Genomic DNA, 19,645 nt, shown 5'->3' on the forward strand with positions numbered 1-19,645 from the left:
CATTTCTTTATTTAATATTGAAATTTATAGTAGTTTATATGTTTAGTTTTTAAACGCTTTTTGCATATGACCAGTTGTGATCTATGTGGTGTTTATTAAATAGTCTATTTACAATGACAATAGTAATGAGGGGTAAAGTCTGATCGTCAGCATCCGAATTAAAAAAAAATCTAAAAAGTATTTATTGGCGTAGTGCGCAGTCATAATCATTAAATTAATTTCATTTAATAGATTACAGTATTTTTAATTAATATTATCGTGTTTCCAAGTTTACCGGTTAGGATTCTACAGTGAAACTAACAGAACGCAACGAAGGTAGCTCCCGTCATAAATGGATATCGAAACATCGGTGGTGCGTTATGTATCGTGTCATTATCATTTCTGTTTTACAATACTCGGTGTAATTGACAGTTACAAATACTACTACAAGTAAAGACTTACGTTTAGACATACAGTGGGGTTATGCAATTCAATATTAATCGGAATCTATAATATTAGTTTTAAATTACATGCTACGATTGGATATTGTTTTTCGCAGTTGCAAAATAATAAATATTTCAGAGTGATTCCTTTGATCAGTCAAAATATTTTTGTAATGAATTTGTGCCTTTTATAAGAAATAACGATTAGAAAAATAAATTTACGTTATTATATACTGCAAAATTTTTGGTATATTCTATGACGCCGCTTGCGATAGAGGTCAAATGTTTGACAATTAGGCAAAGATGTTTAAACTTACTTTCTAGTTTTTATGGATAGTATAGTATAGAAGAATAAATAAATTTAATATATTTATATGTATATATTAATATATATATATATATTTATATAAAAAATAGAAACAGTGAAAAATAAAAATAGTGAAAATAATACTTCTACTATACTATCTAATCTATACATATATTTTTCCCCGTGCCTCAACGAAAATATGAAAACAATAACATCTCTGAGTCAGTCGAACCGATCCGTTTAGTAACATATTCATGAACTAAATTTTATTCATATAAGATATAAATCATATGGAACTGGGTTATTAGAGCCCAATTGCAATGTCCAGGGATTAAAAGCAACCTTTAAAAGTAAACACAAAACAACACTAAGATGTACGTAAATTTTTTTAATAACATCGATTATATTTCTATATAAATACAACATTTTTTTTGCGATGGCGTTTAGATGACATTTAAACTAATTTTGAAAATTCTCTGGCAAAATCGCGAGTATTTGAGCGTCTTTTATATCGAGTCTAAAATTACTTCTAAAGATTTTTGATTTGTTTTATTCTAATTTTAAAAATCGGTTGTGATGTAAATAATATTTATGAAAAGATTTATCGTAATAATATTAGTTAGAATAATAGGTTAAGCACACTAAAATGTAAGAAAAATCATTGTTGAAATCGGACCGACACTTATCATCGATGAATTAGTTTCTAAAAATATTCTTATAGCATTAAAATAGTTTAAAGCAACTTATCTATGTACATGCGGAAGGCTAATCTGTAAAAGAACGACTCAAACAATTCAGCATTATTTCTTATTTTCTTTAAGGCATGAGATAGGTAAAAATAGATAGAGATATAAATGCAAAAGTTATGAGGAAAATAATCAAGAGAACATTTTTTCATATTCAAAAGAACTTAACGTGAACCAGAAATTAAAAAAAAACCATACGTGTAAGGTGTAATCAAACAAAAAGTTATCATGTATCATGAATTCATCAAAGTTGTCTACTTTGAAAGTAAAATCACATTGTTGCTAAATTCAAAAAATTAAATCAATTTTTTGTAACAAAACCTTGTATGGTATTAGAACATTTAATTAGTAAATAAAATGTGTCACTTTCACATAAGTGTCATTTCTTGAACTGCGACCGGCCAAGAATATTTGACTGTACGAAGTCCCTGAGAGAAGTTTTTCTAAAAAAAGGATACTTATTGTATTCGTCAGTTGCGAAATGCAAAACGATTAAGAAAATATAAAAAAATTGCAAGCCAAAAACCTTAAACATATTATAAAATCGATTTATAGTCGGAGTTTAGAATCACCCAGCATTTAAGCGAACGGTCCGTCAAAAGGTTTGGACGGTGGCGAGCTGTCACTCGACGCATAAATAACAGCCGCGAAGTAATTGCGTATTCATCGTACCGGTAGTGAGGCGATTTGGTCGGCTCTCGGTCGGCGCCTGAGGTCGCTGGCGGCTCTTTGTAACCCGCCGTCTACTCGCAATAAAACCACTTGTCCGATGGATATTGATAGAGCAGACCGACTCCCCTGTCAGATGTTATGACATGAGACCAGTAGGTGTGCAGCGTTGGTGTGCTTTAATTGGCACCAATAAGTGCTATTACGTTATTTGTTTGTGTGCGTATTAATTGTTATTTTGGTTTAAAATCACTAAAAAATTACAGACTCTGAATTAATTATACTTATTACATAAAGATTTAAAGAGTCATGTTTTATAAAAACGTGTACAAGTGTTTTGCTTATACTAATGCATATATTTTTGATTACTCGTAGTATGTTAGATAAGTTATTATATATGTATTAAATATAGTGCTTTTGCTTCAAAGATTACGATGTAAATCTTATTGCTTGTAGTCGTATAGGTTGCCATTTAAAACCTTCCATAGTTGTTAGTCAACGATATAACATTAAAGTAGCATAGGTTAAAGGTGTAATACGATCAAATTTATATTTAATTCATAGTCTAGTTCGGACAGACAGTGCTTCTGATCACGGCAATGGAATAGGATACCATTGAGTATACGATAAAATATAAAACGTACTATTACGGTTTAGAAAGTCAGACATTATATCGATCGAAGTTAATGAGGTGCTGGATAGAAATCATAAATGTCGTGTCGGGTGTCATGTAATTAGCTAGTTATTGGCGTAGTTGAATTGGTATTTTTACAAAACTTTAAAAATAAAAACAGTTAAGATTTTAAACTAATCAACATTGAAACAAAATTATATCAATTAATTAACTTAAAAAGCATTGATTGACAATGTTAATAGCTGGGTATATGTATATATACATATATACATAAATATTTTAACTCCGAATAATTGTGGAAGCATAATTTGAATACTTGGGGAAATTATTTTAATTTTTCACGTCACAGAAAAGCCTTGACTCTTACAATAAAGTACAATTTACGAAAAATCGCTATGACGCTGGCCCCTTTTTTAATTGTGGTTGCTGAACTGTTAGTATAACAAGTATTAGTGTAATAAACTTACTTTTGTTCCTCATAGTTATATTTCTAACACGTAACTTGTTACGCAAATACTGGCTGCGATTGGAAGAAGTTAGTAATCAATGTTTTAGGGATTGAAATGCCCCGAGAAATAACGATTCGAAAACTATTTTCAACAACTACATTATTAAACGGTACGAATGTTTAGCTATTTCTACAATATGTTACTCACAGGTGATAGAGCAAAAGGTCGAAATAAATAATTAAAAAAAAACCGTCAGCTCAACAAGATAGTCGTACGAGATGCACGTGTCCCGCAGCATCTGATTATAACATGTAAATAATTATTAAATATTATCGAATGTCAGATAGGCTCGTTTAGGCGGCCGTTACGTTATCTGTGTTATTTGTCGTTAACAGCTCGGCGGGACTATGCGCGTTATCGAGTTGAGTTATGGCGGCGAAGACGACGCGGCTTTGGGAGTAAGCTCCGTTTCTGGTTTAAACAGAGCCCCGGAGTACCTGATAAGGCAAGCAACTGCTGATCACGCGCCTGAGGTGCTCCGATATCATCTACACAAACCGTGGGTTATGTTCACCTTTTTCTTAGTAAGCGTCTGAATTACTTCGACGTTCACCGACAAGGTACAAGTCACACCACTAGGCGTTTACAAAAGTTATACCATTTACATGTCATTTCAAGTTTGACATTTATAGTTACCTTTACCGAGATGAGGGAAACATTCTTTTTAGTCGTATTTTTATCTGACCTTTTTATTTATTCATTCATATAAGATGAAGATAGGCGTAAAAGTAAACAAAAGTTAAAGTTAAAGAAAAACAAATGAGTTATAAATTGGTGAATTTATTCACCAATTTATAACTCATTTGTTTTTTACTTATACCTTCAGCCCAAAAATCGTTAGTTTCAGAAATTATAAATAATCTACATATAATATACTAAGGAAAAGCGTCAAAATTCAGATTACATCGTAATAAATTTGATTATTGCTTACTATCTGTCCCGGCACGCCGTATTACCTAGAAGTTATTTGCTTGTCGCATTCTAATATAAAAAATAATGTAAGACATTTCAGTGATTTATTTATATAGCATGATATTATGTGTATATATATAAATATTTAAAGCTTCCTGTTGATACAAATACAAATGAGCTATATAACCACCCCTTTAGCTCTTTTACACTTATAACCAATCGTATCTTGTATAAATAGAAGTTACAAGATGCGATGCGAAAGTCCTGATGTACTTAACATAACCCCAGCATCATTTGTTTATAACTATTTAGTCTGATGAGAGAAACTACAGTATTTTTTTCTTAACGTAATCGTCTAATGTTTATATGTTTTTGCTATGATAATAACTGTCAACTATTCCTCGATTTCATTAAAGTATAGTATATATTCACTGTGCGTATGTAAAGTGTGCACGGCAGAGATCGACTAAAATTCTCTATTCTACACATAAATTATTCTAATTTACGATGTTGTAACTTCTGTACTAGTGTCGTAAACGTTTACTTTATGTTAGCAAGAGGCCAGGTCTAACACCACACAACTCACTGAAGTAATGTAAATTATTCTCCACACATATAAAGTAGGTGAATGCCTCTCCGCTGTTGCAATTTTACTGAACTGTCAACTGTCAATAAATCCGGCTTGATTTTATTTAGCTGCGCTGAAGTGACAGAATAATAATTAAGTCACAGACCACGGCCATGCCCGTTTTGTTTATCGCCTAGCCCAGGATACCAATGCAATAAAATAAATCATTTTAACTTTGCGATAAGAATTTCCTTCTTTGCGCTGTTTGGATTTGAATAGGTTGTATTGAGTTTAAGATATTGCGCAGTTAATTATGCGTGAGTCTGATATTCTATGAATTTGAATTATTACGAAGCCCTCGTTGCGTTCTCTAAGACCTGTGAATTTTTAGTGACATTAAATAAATATCGAAATGTCTGATTTTTGACACGAAACAAGAGTCTGTGGTTGCTTTTACTCGATTCTTACAATGATTTATATTCAAAATAAATTGAATGCAAAACATAATCGCTAAACTACACAAAGGTAATATGTTTTATATTGTAATATATTTCTTATTTTAAAACTACACTAATTCGTAGTTAGTCGAATATAAAAAAGATATTCCATAAAAACAAACATTTAAATAAAATGTAATGTTAATAGAAACTATAATTTGGATAAATTTAGACCACGACAGCAATTGCTAAAGATAAATAAAATCAGTAAGTATTCTGATCCGGCTTGTTCATGCCGACCAGACTAGCTCATGCCTTCGTTAGTTTTCTTTTGTAAATAGATATTATAATTGCAGGCGGCATTTGAAAACTTTAACTAACTGATTTATACTAGATGTCTATCGGTGTATGTGGCACATTATAATACCTAAGAAGCTATCAGTCTGCGAGGACAAGTACACAAAAGAGGTAATGAGCGTAGTCTCCCCACAAAGCCCCACCGGCTGTCATATGTTCAAAGTTATCGCTTGTATAACGTCTCCGATATAGCACTCTTAGTGCGGTAACAAATGAAGCGGTTGCATTAAAACTTGTCTGGTGCATATCTGGAGGTAATTAATAGCGGTAGATAAGTCGGGGAGAGAGTCCGCGGTGCTCCGGGGATATCGAGGTTGTCGGGAGCGCCACTGGCGACCGGCTCCGTTCTATATTAATAACGGTCAGATATCGTTGGTCAGTCGAAATGGGAAATTAAAAGGCTTTCATGGGATCAGCTCATTAGGCTGATTTGTGGCTGGCGGCGCCGCACATGAAGCTATTAGTGTGCATTGTAACTGCTGCTGTTGACATGCCCGTCATTTGTGCACCAATATATCAACTGCTACTGCTTACTTTGTTATAGCTTTTGTATTTCTGTGTTTTCCTACTGTCTTGCTCTTATTATAAATAATCTATACAAATATAAATGAATCACCAAATGGGGTGCTAAGCGTAATATCTTCGTACGGCTTGAGTTTTTCGACTGATTTTTTTTACTTTTTTCGTGGTACTTTTTATGGGAGTATTCTTAAAAATATTCAAAAGTAATAAAATAACCTTTATATTTTGAAGTAAACCATGGTGATAGACTTGTACCTAGCTGTAAATGTCGGAGAATCAATCAAAACCAAAAAACAGTATGACGACCAACAAAAAATAGAATATATCATAAAGCGTTACAATGACTACATAATCCTTTTAATAATTTCAAAACCTTGTAACATACAAAAAAAATATATTTTAAAACATATTATTTCGTAATGATCTCTGAAAACGGTTTAGAAATTTAATTTATTCTATTAAACTGCAACACGACAATAACTTTTGACGTATATCTACGGGAACAAATTTGAAAATGTTATTGAACTTTTGTATTGCGATGTATAAATTTGAAATTGGTATTGTTAATCTATATTTGTATCATTGGCCATTGTGTATCGTAAGCCTATGTGCTACTATACATGTCATATATATCCAAGCAATAAAATGAAAATATATTTCCATCATTGAGGTATTGCACGGCAAGTAATAGAAATTTTTAATTTTATTTTGTAATTTGTTTATGATGAAGACTATATAATTAAATCAAAATAGATACTTTCGAAATATGTCTTTGTAATAAATAGGTTACTTTAAAATAAAAATATGTTTGGGTATAGCCCATTATGACTATGAATGTGCTATTAAATTTGAACCTTGGAATTGTTATTCTATAATTGTATCATTGGCCACTTTATATGATATATGATTACTTAATGTAATTGAGGGTGTACGTTTCCACATACAGGTCTCGGCGCAAGTTGTCCGTTAGCGGCAGCGGCGTCCGTAGATCGCGGGGCGGTGCTTAAGCGAGTAATCGCGCAATTTGTGCCGTCATTGTTCTAAAGTAACGTCGGCCGTATATCAGTGCGGCAGACGTGGCCAATTGATACAAACGAGCGCGTGTCACGTCTAAATATAATATTAGGAATCACGGCGCGAGCCAGGATATATTAATTTGGAGTGCCTGTTGCGTGATGTGTCGCGGGTATGCGCTGCTTACAGCGTGTTCCAATTGTCCCTCCCAATGTTATCAAGGATGCGTTCAAATATCTCATACGTAAAATTTAAATACATTCTTTGTTTATTTAGAAAAAAACATAACTTCACCATGATCACCATTTTAGTTTTAGGACGTATAGTGTTGGACATAAGCCTGCCCATATATTTCCAATAAGACTTATTAAAAGTAGCTTGCATTCAACGTTACCACTCCTTAAGGCCCGCGCGGCCACCTGTTCTGTGCTGTATGTGGTCTGCCTACTGCCACTTCAACATGCCAATCCACTGGCTCAGGACGGTTACTTTCTCTCGCTTATGGATTTCGTTGAAATTTCCCGAGCATACCCTAATCATGGCTTATTGAGCGAATGTTAGATTGCCGAGTGTGGAACAATTAAGCGTTATAACCGACAAAACATTCAAATGCACCTGCTAACTTAGGATATGTTCAATATTTATAATTACAAGTAGAGAAAAAATATTTTGTGATATACAACAGCAAAGAATGTGATGATATCATGACATTTGATTTTAAATAACAGAAATAAAGGTATACAACTAAACATTTATAAATTTCATTAGTTACAAAGCTCTTATTTCTTAACACAGTTGTATTTATCCATTACTGTTTCGTGGTGATCTTTATTAAGACTAGGTGTCTAGTAAGACATCCCGAGAAAATCCGTAAAAGAACGTAAATTTTAATTGATATCTGTATTGTATATCCTATAACTGTGGTTACATTTTAAAGATTAACCAAAAATTATAGTGGTCTGGACCCTTGATCTTCGAAAATAAGATTAAATGACGATTTATGAATGAGGTCAGCATGTTAAGTGGGGTCGACTAAGGGTTTTTTACACGAGTGCTTTTAAAGTACATTTATTCATATTTTACAATAATTCTTTTATTTACAATAATTGTGATAAGACCTACGTATTGACTAAGTTAAGTATAATTATTGTCGATGTGAGCAAGTTTAATTGGACAAGCACAATACATATGATATGTATATTAGAGCTGAGAAATAAAATTGATATAATTAATTATTTACTTGTGAGACATATAAAATTACACGATAATTATACTTCGTTATAATACTTGGTATATATGTACATGGGTTGATTGCTTATAGATGCAGAAGCTTTAAATATTTTTCTTCTATTCCAATCACTATGTATTATATAATATATAAAATATATATATAAAAAAATTTTGGCATTACGAAATCTGCAAGGTTATATAAAATATTATATAACAATATTATAAACAAGGTTATATAACAATAATTATTTTAAATTTGTAATAATATGAATTTTGTAAACGCTTTTTTGCTATATTATCATATGGAGTGTCCATATATTAATTGACAGCAAATGATCTATAAACCCTTTTAAAGCTTTTACACTCATAAGCAATGACCAGATATGGTAAAAAAATACTTGAATAGAAATCAATGTGTGTAGACAAAATATTATTGATAGTGTGTAGCAAGCCTAATTGCATGAACAGGCACGCGCCGGGCACACGCCGCTTCGCCTCCGACACGCGAGCCCATTTCCTTCTCACGGCTACTGCCGGCTGTCCATTCGACACACTCTCATTACACGATACACGTTGCACGATATACTCGCTTTAACCAGCGCTCGTTTGAGAGCCGTGAAATTCAAAAAGAGCCACAGCTGCATAAGGTCTGCTCATTTCAAAACAACACTAAGCCGCATCAACTACTAGCTTCGACGACACAAGAATGCATAACAAAATAATAACCGTTTTAACTCAAGCTTATCACTGTATTTATACCATAATAAACTCTTGAATACGAATCTGTTTTAAATAAACAACGTTTTTTGTACAGCATATCTAAGAATAACAAAATGAAAAAAAGTGTAAATAACATTTTCTTTTGTATTATTGTAAAAAAATTAATAAATAAAAGTAAAAGCTAATTTTTTTTAATTTTCTGTTAGGCCCTAAAATATTCCATTGCAGAAACAATAAAAAATGCGCGGCAAATGGTAAAGACCACACTTTCTTTTCCTATATAAAACCACAGAGTAAATTAATTTTCTTAAGGTTTAGGCCTTTGGAAGGTCCTTTGGAGAGTAAATTTCGAAAAGCGCGCTGTACATAAACCACATTGTTCATTTAAATGCTATACCTCCGTGAACCATAAAGCAATTAAATGAAAATGTTATCACATTATTAAAGAGTAGAGTTTTCCAGTGTACGGATAAGAAAACTTAGTTTCATAAGAAATCATTGCTTATCAAAATGAATTTAAATAAATAAATAAAGTCATCACTCTAAAATACGGCACGAAGTTGATCGAAGCAGCTCTAGTTATAAATAGAAATCCCTTCCGATAGTTAGAAAAAAACGAATGAACAGTTTGGATCAAATCAAAATATTTACATGATCGACTAAATTGAAATGAACTCGTCCATGGATTAAATTATTGAAAGATTCGGTCATCCTAAATATGGAGCGCTTATTTCATACCGTTCATAGCTCACATAACTTCATTACGAGCTCAATTGAATAAACTGTGATAGGAACGCCGAGGCGCTCTGCAAGTTGATTGCTCAAATTTCCTCTTCAACTATCACAAAGATATGGTGAATTTCTAATTGGATAAACGTGTCGTTTCCTATTTAAAGGCGACGGCGGGTGTTACGTTTCCATTTGAGCGCGACCTCTAATGATGTCTTAGCGCGCCCTTGTGACGTCTCGACTTGATGATTAGTGGGGGGCAGGGTAGCTAATGTTATAGCGGTGGCAAAGTTTCCGCGGGCACGCGCTCGTCATCACGAATAATGGCCCGACAGGGTCCGACGCCTTGCGTTTGTCTGCTCAAAAACCAACTAATGAATTACGTTATCGTTTCCTGGGTGTAATCCATAATCGAATGGACCGCACTGTCATTCGTTCATTCGTTTATATTTCAATAACATGGCCTCCAAATTTGATAGTAATAAACTTTGGTGACTAAAGACCTTTATATTATCAAATAAAATATTTTGAATACTAGAAAAATACACAAGTTTATACATATGATAATAGTTTTCTACGTGATGATAAATTATATTACATTAATTGATTTTTTTTTATTGGAATTCGTTAGGTCAATAATTTTTGGCATTACAAAGACTGAAGGAACAGATAATAAACAATAATTTAAATATGAATTAAACTCTGGACGCAGGTCGCTTCCAACCGGTCTTATTGGAAATCTATTGAAGAGACCTGAGTTCATCAGTCGACGTTCTGAGGTTGAAATGATCATGATGAAAATATTCTGTGCTTAAGGAGTGTTTGTCGTCTAACATTTATTGACAAGAAAATTAATTAAATATTGTTAAAAAATGGAAATCGAATTCATAAATAATAAGAGAAAGTAAAACGATAAAAACTATTGAATGACATTTATTGTTTTCAAATTAGTTTGTTTTATTCGTAATTTTTACGGTGACGGAGAAATGTGTAGTGCGCCGTCGGGTCGTAAATCACGGTGCGATAGCAGAAGATAGCGGTGTGGCGCGTGCTTCGGCAGCGTCGCACACACGCAAATGCGTGCCGTGCAGGGTTGCCAGTAACGTTGGAAATCATCATTTAAATATTGCTGCATTAAAAAGTAATTTGATTACACATCACTTTCTTGTTTTGTAATTATAAACTTATAATGTTTTGCTATTGGCTTCGTCATATCATCTTGGATGTAATAGAATTTAAAAGAATACGTGCTAAGAATATCTTTATGGGAGAGAATTAGAAACAACGAGATCCATCGACGAACGAAAGTAACAAAGATAATCCAGCAGATTGACAAGTTGAAGTGAAAGGGAAGGTCGCACAGAATACAAAACAGATGGCCGTTTGAGCCTCAAAGTTCTAGAGTGGATACCACGAACAGGTAAATGCAGCGTTGGACGTCGTAGGGTTAAAATAATGAATGATTCATTGATCTTTTTTCAAATGGTCCTTATAGTTAAGGATAGTACACTATTCAATGTTTTTTCTTGACGGAATTTCTGTGTCTGCTTTATTTTCATTTATAGTTTTTCTCTATTATAGATGGTAGAGCGCTGAGAGAGCTTAGTCTGAAGCACTTTATTAATTATGCAAGAGAGTTGAAGTTGAGCCGTAACGTAGATATTTTACCGGATCAGTAGGCCGTCACGTATCTTGGGTCGCTACATGTACCAGACACAAGGGCCCCAAGAGAGGACCTTGGCTTAAACTGTAACTCAATACATGTTTATCATTCGAAGATTGAGACAGCCAAACTTCGACACGATCGATTGCTGTTGCCGAGAAAGTGAATGAATGACTGCGTCTTTTCCTCCTTATGTTATATCAATGTTTTAATGTCTCCTACTCTTCTCAAAAAGATGTCTCATATAGAAACAGCTATCTTGTATAAAATCAGCACCACTTGAATTCTTGTAGCCTTACCTTTTCCCGCTGACGATATTAATTTCATTAGACACGAATAGCGACATTATGTAGATAAAAAGACTTTAAAATATTTGCCAACCCTAGCGTCAAGAAATAAATAACACATTTCCTTAAATTCAAATTTCAAATCACTTTACGTGATTTATCATCAGGATTAACTCTCCCGACTGTATCATTAATATAAAAATCAACTAAATCCGACGTTTGATTAAGAGAATATTCACGTTATTGACTCGCCCAATTGTATTTTGTGGTATGTGAGTGCTTAATAGTGAAAAATAACTGCAGATAATACTAAAAAATATAAACAATTCTTAGTTTTGGTCACCAAGTCTGCCAAAGGCCCTATAATGCTTAATTAAGCTTCGATCGTTATGAAGTCAAATATTGAAACAATTTAAGTGTTTACTATTTCGTGGTACGTTACACACATATTTTATCCAAACGAACCTAAACTTGTTTGGTATTACTTTGTTTCTCAATTTATTTGAAATAAATCATTAAGATTATTTTAAATGGATTTATTGGTAATGTATACCAATTATACAAGTTTCTTTTATCTCTACGGAATAATATCATAGATAAACAATTCAGGGCAACCTGATATTTGAAGGAACTGAACTTTGCTCTTTGTTGAGTAAAGTACAGACAGAAAAACTACTTGAATAAAATATTCTTTATTAAATTGAGTATATTAATTTCACTGCACAATTTTAAATTAGGGTAAAATAAAGTAAAATTTTTGACATTATTTGTGTTTATAAAATTTAATTCTCTAAAACCTATGCATTTCGTTACCTGCCATCCACCATAGTGGTTTTTTGTTAAATTGTATGAAACACAGTAACACTTATGGATTTAAAAGTATTAAATGGGATTAATGTTGCATTAATTAACTTTTTATACTATGATGTGTCAAGCCAATCATTTCTGGCAGTACAATGTCTGCAAGAACACATAGTAAACAACAATTCATTTTAACATGTTGTTATTCGAATTTTGAAAATGATTTTTACTATATTATCATTGCATTAATTGTCAGCAAATAAGCTAATAATATAAATAATAATAAATAATATAAATTCACACTTTTAAAGCTTTTACACCTATAACCAATCAACCAGTATATTGATCTATTATTGTGTTTAGTCTAGAAAACATCTTTAGAGTTAATTTATTACAGATTCCAAGCGCCCGCTTATCTCTCACATCTTCAGTGTTCGGTAGTCTGCGGTACATGTGACTATCCTCTAATTAAAAAGCAAATTGAAAATCCTTGTGTCAAGGACTATTAATTTTTACGATCGATATCAGAGCGATGTATATTACATGTCCCACCGTAATTATTTATCTTTATGTACGCAATCAATAGACCGTATCAGACTAGAATAAATAATAAATTAAGTATTATAAAGTCAGATTTTGCTTATCTTAACATTCAAATAACTCAGGAGTCGTAAATAATATCCTGTGTCGAACTGAAACATTCTTTAAAGGAGGTTAGTTATTTTACATAATTTCGCTTTTATTAATGCTTCAGCCAGTGGACCCGGAAAGATTTGACCATGAAATATTTTAAAAACGATTTTAATTTAAGAAAATAATCCTCATGAACGAAATCTAATCAGTAAGTTTATTGCTTACTTAAGAATTGTTTCAACTTACGGGGTAATTGGAAATAGGTATAAATGATTTGGGTGAATAAATAACCCTTTTGTTAGCAAAAAGCTTCAACACCTATTTCAAATCAATTTATATTAGGAGGTTACTCTGAAATATGTTATTTTAATCATTTTTTCCACAGCAATGCGACAGGCTAATGATTTCTAACAGTACAAAGTCTGCAAGGACAGAGCAGATAATAATTAATTTTAATATGTTTCAATCTGATTTTGAAAAAGTTCTTTTTGTATTAACATTACTCTATATTTTATTTTTAAGACCCTTTATATATGATGATAAGTTAGAGGGTAACATACATTAATTAACCGAAAAAGCTATACATTCTTCTTTCAAACCCATTTACACCTATTTTCATTTACTCTTTACTCGCGGTAGTCAGAAGTATTGTTAGAAGGAATAATCCTTTTTTTTTCTATCATTTAAAACATTTTGTAGTGTAACATGTGGTAGTCATTTAAGATCACTAAAGTATACGATCGTTAAAAATGATCACTTTTAATATTAATATGGTATTTAAAAAAAAAAGAGGACAATTATCAATAGAGTCACGTGCTCACTTCTTTGGAAAATTCTACGCTGCCAATGATATGGATTGTTTCAAGGATTTCAAGTTATGATAACTTTTAAATCAAGCCATATTCTCTAAAACTGACTATAAATCAAATACCAGCGGATTAAGATCGGGACTGGATAGCGGCCAGTTTTAAGCTCTGGTGAGCCCCGAAAGGTTCTTTTTTAAACCACGCTTGAATGGATCAAGCTTTATGACATTTATGAGTACCAACAATTGCATACCTACCTTATGTATTACTTTTAGAGCAATTCGGTGTGTCTATAACTTCACACCGTGTTAATATGAAAAAATATTTTAATATTGATTGGCGCGAAAATGAGAAAACTGAAGTAATAATCTATTCTAATCAGAAAAGTAACTTTGTGTATATTTTTATTAAAATTGTATTAATGGTCAGGTGAATTATATTCTTGTATATGTTTTGCTATGTATGTTAATGTTATCATAATTGTCACCGATTAAAGGTTACATAATTCGTTATTTAGTCAATATAAAAGGTATATTAACAACCATAAATATCATATTATATCGCTTTACACACCTGAGTATACAGGGTGATTATTAATAGGTGTAAAAGCAAAGAGGGTACACTCGTTTGTCAACAATATACTTCATCTTCTTCTTTGTGATCACTGTGAAATATGTAACAACATTTTTTTCTAGTAAAATGCGACCGGTCAATACTGTCTAGAAGTACAGTCTGTAGGTTCAGGTAATAAATAATAATTTATTTTAGTATGTAGTAATCCGAATTTTGCGAACGTTTGTTCCTATTGTATAAGGTTGCTCTTTTTTCCGAAATCAATAGATAATGTGTATCATACATTAATTAACAGTGCATGAGATATACATTGTACAAGTATAACTGATAATTCTGTATAAACATACATTGTTACGGATAAATATAATGAAAAACAACCTTTATAATCCCCAATAGCCACAGCTTCATTAAAAGCGATGGAAAATACGCAGAGAAAAGATTAATTAGTAAATTCACCGAAATGTTTTTTTATCGAGAAGTACGGGTCGGATTTGTTTCATACAGGAGTAAGACGGACCACCGGCGGGGCAGCGGTGCTTTACTTACAACGATTTATTGTTATAAAAATAATGTATCATCGGCCGATGCCGCACAATGCTCGTAACAAGCCCGTTCGTGTGCATTAACGGAACGGCTGCTGCGGAAAGATACTCTTAAGCCTTTATAACAGCTAAAGCTATGATTATTTCAATAATAACTGCTATTTATAGCGTAGATAGATACCTAACGCTCACGTTTAATTACTGTGAAATATTTAACTGTTCGTCTCGATTAGTGAATCCTGTGGGATTATTTATTGCAAGATTCAAGGTATAAGTATAAAAGCTTTTAGAGTGAATGATTAGCTTGCTTGTCAGCAATATGCTTTATAGCTTTTACGCCTGTTTCTAATCACTATAAATCTGATCTCTATAAAAAAATGTTACATAAATTTATTTTTGTATTGTAATCTGCTACCAGTTTTTAGGTTAAGGAGCAAACAATAATTAATTTGCAAATGTAGAAATCTGAATATTGTAAATGATTTTTCTTATTATTTTCGAAACCATTGATTTTTGGAGTGGGTGTACCATAAATTTATTGACAGCGAATGAGCAGTAATGTTCAATAGATGAAATCTACTGAAAGGTTTTACACCTATAAACAACTAGCTCGGATATTTTGTAAGTTTGAAATTTTATTACGAACAAGAGAAAAACACGAAAAAACTCCCACAATCGTTACAAATGTTTAAAGTCAGAAAATTTAGATGTAGAGATTCGAGCAAGAACGCATTTATATAGATATGAAGAAGCTGCAAATCTAGGGTTAGACCAAAAAAGACTTGACTTATTTGAAAAATCATGAATACAAATAGATCGATGTTTTAGTGCAACACAAATTTACTATATGAAACCTGTCTCGATATAGAGTAAACGAGTACGTTATGCACAATTTAATTAATCAATTCATAGTTACTACAAGTATTATGATTTTTCAATTGATAGTATAAACATAGTATTCAACAGTATATCTATTAAGGAAAACCTTCCAATACATAGTCTCTTACTCTGGACTTCATTGGTAAATTTGCACTCATTCAATTAGCCATAGAGTGGCACATGGTCGTGATTTCTGTACCGGATGAGGGTTACACTTAAAAAGTAAGTAGGACATGCGTAAACGAACGAAATTAACCGACATAGCCCAGTGGATTAGCGCGTTGTCTTGGCAGTGGGTACTCAGAACTCAGTGCGCAAAATATATGGCCGCTGGTGCCTGGATGGAGAGACCACAGACCGGAATGCACATCGTAGGATATTTATCGACAAGGTCCAAGTTCCACCATGTTTAGGTCGACAGAAGCTACTAAATGCCGGACCGGAGAGAGTGCATAGTCTAGCAGTGAAAGTCTCTCCGCTGAAATTATGATAATAAATATGAACATAACATTCATTTCCTAATCCCGAAATCAACGAACATACTGTTTATTATATAATATTTATCCCCAATAAAAAAATAATCATAGCATATTTCGAATAATTAAAAGAAATAATCAATAAACATAAAGTCATAATTTTCAAAATGCTATCCTAAAATTTAGTTGTATTTCATTTGTACTATTTGCATGCTGTGTGAAGATTTATATCTATACAATACATGTGACTTAAACATGTACAAACAACAAAAAAGAGACATTGCCGTGTAATTCAAACATTCGTGTGTACAAGGTAACGCGACATAAGCAATACAAAATACAACATGATACCTTTTAAAGCGTGTACGTATGAAACGTGGGTACAATCGTGTTCGTAGATAGCTTTCAATGTGTTACGGACTTAAGCGATAAGTTATTCTCGGGTAAGTCACATTGATCGATGTTCTAACTCAGCAGTTTTCGATCTACGCGGTAGCGGCCCTCCTTCTTGATAAAGACAATCTTTGAGAGAATTTATCAATGATGGCTCGATATGACGATAACAAAATCTATGGCTAGGTATTTTATATATATATACTCCAGTATATTTTTAAGCAATGCGACTATTTGTATTATGTTTGGTTCATTTTTCATCTGCATCCTCCCAAAATATTACAAAAATCACTTAGTATACTATTTCTGACTTAAATAAATCCGTTAAAACTAAACGGGGATGTCTCTTTTTTAAGTCGGTGATAGAACTGGCAAGTTAAAATTTTATTTTTCATAATTTCTAATTAGATTTCTGTTATAATATTATTAATTACTTTCGAAAATCCTAAAAAAACATCGTTCTATCCGGAGGCAATTAAAAGTTATGTTTCAACGTCATTATGGATTTAACACATGAAAATTATAAATATAAAACGACTTCGGTAAGCTTTTGGTGATTAAGTTTAATCTCGTACTAATATTTACAACTAGTTTACTGAGTACAAACATGGCTTTATTACTACTATTGATGGTTCACGTGATGGAAAATTCCTTCAACATCGACTGCTAAAACTAACATCAGAGGCACGTGATAAAGTTTGACAAGACAATTCTCAGAAAATTAGATCAAGCTTCGTATGAGTCAAGTTAGAAATATTTTGTTTGATCATTTAGACATCAGGAAGCCTTGTACTCGATGGATACCTCATATTTTAACCTAGAAAGAAATGTCGTATTGATTGATGCAGTGACATTATATTGAAATTCAACGGTGATGCTTAGCATTTCATATTGTCACTATTGATGAAACTGGAATCTATTGTTAAGATTTTATTACTATTTGGTGTTGCTTTAAATATTTTTGTAACTTTTTTTCGGACCATTCCTGATTTGCCCTCTATTAAATCAACGGGCGCAGTATAAGCTATTGTTACTGAATTTAAATATCTGATAATATTTGATACTATAGTAAATAATACCAATTTTGTATTGCGGTAATAGGTGCTTGTATCTTAATACTAAATTACACTGCCTTTCTGTTGGTCGGTCTGTTTAGCGAAAGGCGACTTGGGTGGGTACCGACACTGAGTTTATTTCTGGCGCTAAATGATAGTGCGCTAGCATTGTGATGTTCCAGTTTGAAGGTCTTTGTTGTTATATTATCGTGCTACCTTTTTCAAGGTGATAGAACTATTTTAATTCTCTTTCTTGCTTATACAGGAAATTTCTTATTTTATTAATTATTAACTGGCTGTTCTGAAAGACTTCGTACTGTCAGGTTCAGTAAGATAAAAATCTGTAACTGTTTTCTTGCAATTCTTTTATTTTTCTTATCAGTAGCACTTTGCTGCGACTTAACGAGAATATAAGAAAAAATAAACGAATTGGTCTATTTGTCGACATTTGGTTTTAATTCGTAAGTCTAAGCATTTTTTAAAATATTGTTTTAAAATGAACACAATAACTTATGTAATTATCTGCAGTATGTCTAGTATCAAGTAATTTTAATTAATTAGTAGTCTAATAAAGAAAGTATTGGATTGAAAGCGACTTAAAGATAACATTATTGTCCCGGCACGCATTTCGTATTGGCTTAAAGTTGACCATTTAACAAATATCTTTATTACTATCTCAGGACAGAACAGGCAAATTGTGTTAAATTTTCATTGAAGTAAAAGCAACAATTTGATTTAGATAAGTATTAAGTGTACGTATAAAACCTGTTCGGAGGGCCATAAGTTTGATTCGAAGGCACAATTAAATTCTATTAACAGGACCACGGCAAGGTGTAATTAAGCGACAACGTAGCGGGCTCTGAAATATCTCTCATTCTTATTTGAATGGGCCGGGCTGGAGTTATGAAAGTTTTGCAGCGATAATTATATGGCACACGGGCTGAGAAGTTGCCGGTCGACTCGCGCCGCGCCCGGACTATCAGATAGTGTCGCGCGACACTATTAATGCGGCCGCGACAGGCGTTTGATTGCAGGTGCTCCGCGGTCGCTCCACTAACTTGTTTATTACCCGTTTCTTAATACAGGTCTAGATCCAGCGCGTATAACCGAGAAGAACTAAGACATTCATAATTACGGAACGCGTCACGGATTGATCGTGCATTGATAATGCATTACGCGCGCCCAACTGGTTACTGAAGCGCTGTACTCGGGGGACTACAAAAATATCTAAATAATAGCTTATATGCATTTGACACAGGTGCAGTTAAAGCGTAGTTCTCGATTATCGTCATTATTTAAACCACAGAACGTCCACAGCTGGACAAAGGCCTCCCCTATAGTTCTTGACACCATTACCAAAGCTTTTGTCAGTTTTATTTGTCTAATAACGCAATAAAAGCCTTTTTAAGATTTTCACTACGCCATTATCATTAATCAGTGTTTCTACTATACTTTAAATTGAGAAATTAGGAGCATTGTGCTGTTACTAGCGAGTGGGATTGGCGTATCTATTTATTTATTTATATGTAGACATAGTCAATTAGCTCTATATTTAAATAATTTCTTAATAAAATATATAGTGATTCGTATATATGTCAGGGGAACAGCCTCACTAGCGTAAAAGAGTCACGTCAGCTCTGTCTATATCACTCATATTATTCCGGTGATTGCAACAAACTTCCAACGCAACACGTTTTTGGAGAATTTTCCTAAATTTGACTAATAGCGTAACAATATCTTAACTAATCTATGAGACAACTC

Source organism: Battus philenor, unplaced genomic scaffold (assembly GCF_028537555.1).
Source record: "Battus philenor isolate CCGP_79_NKW_IND1 unplaced genomic scaffold, ilBatPhil1.0.hap1 SCAF_14, whole genome shotgun sequence".
Classification (NCBI taxonomy): domain Eukaryota; kingdom Metazoa; phylum Arthropoda; class Insecta; order Lepidoptera; family Papilionidae; genus Battus; species Battus philenor.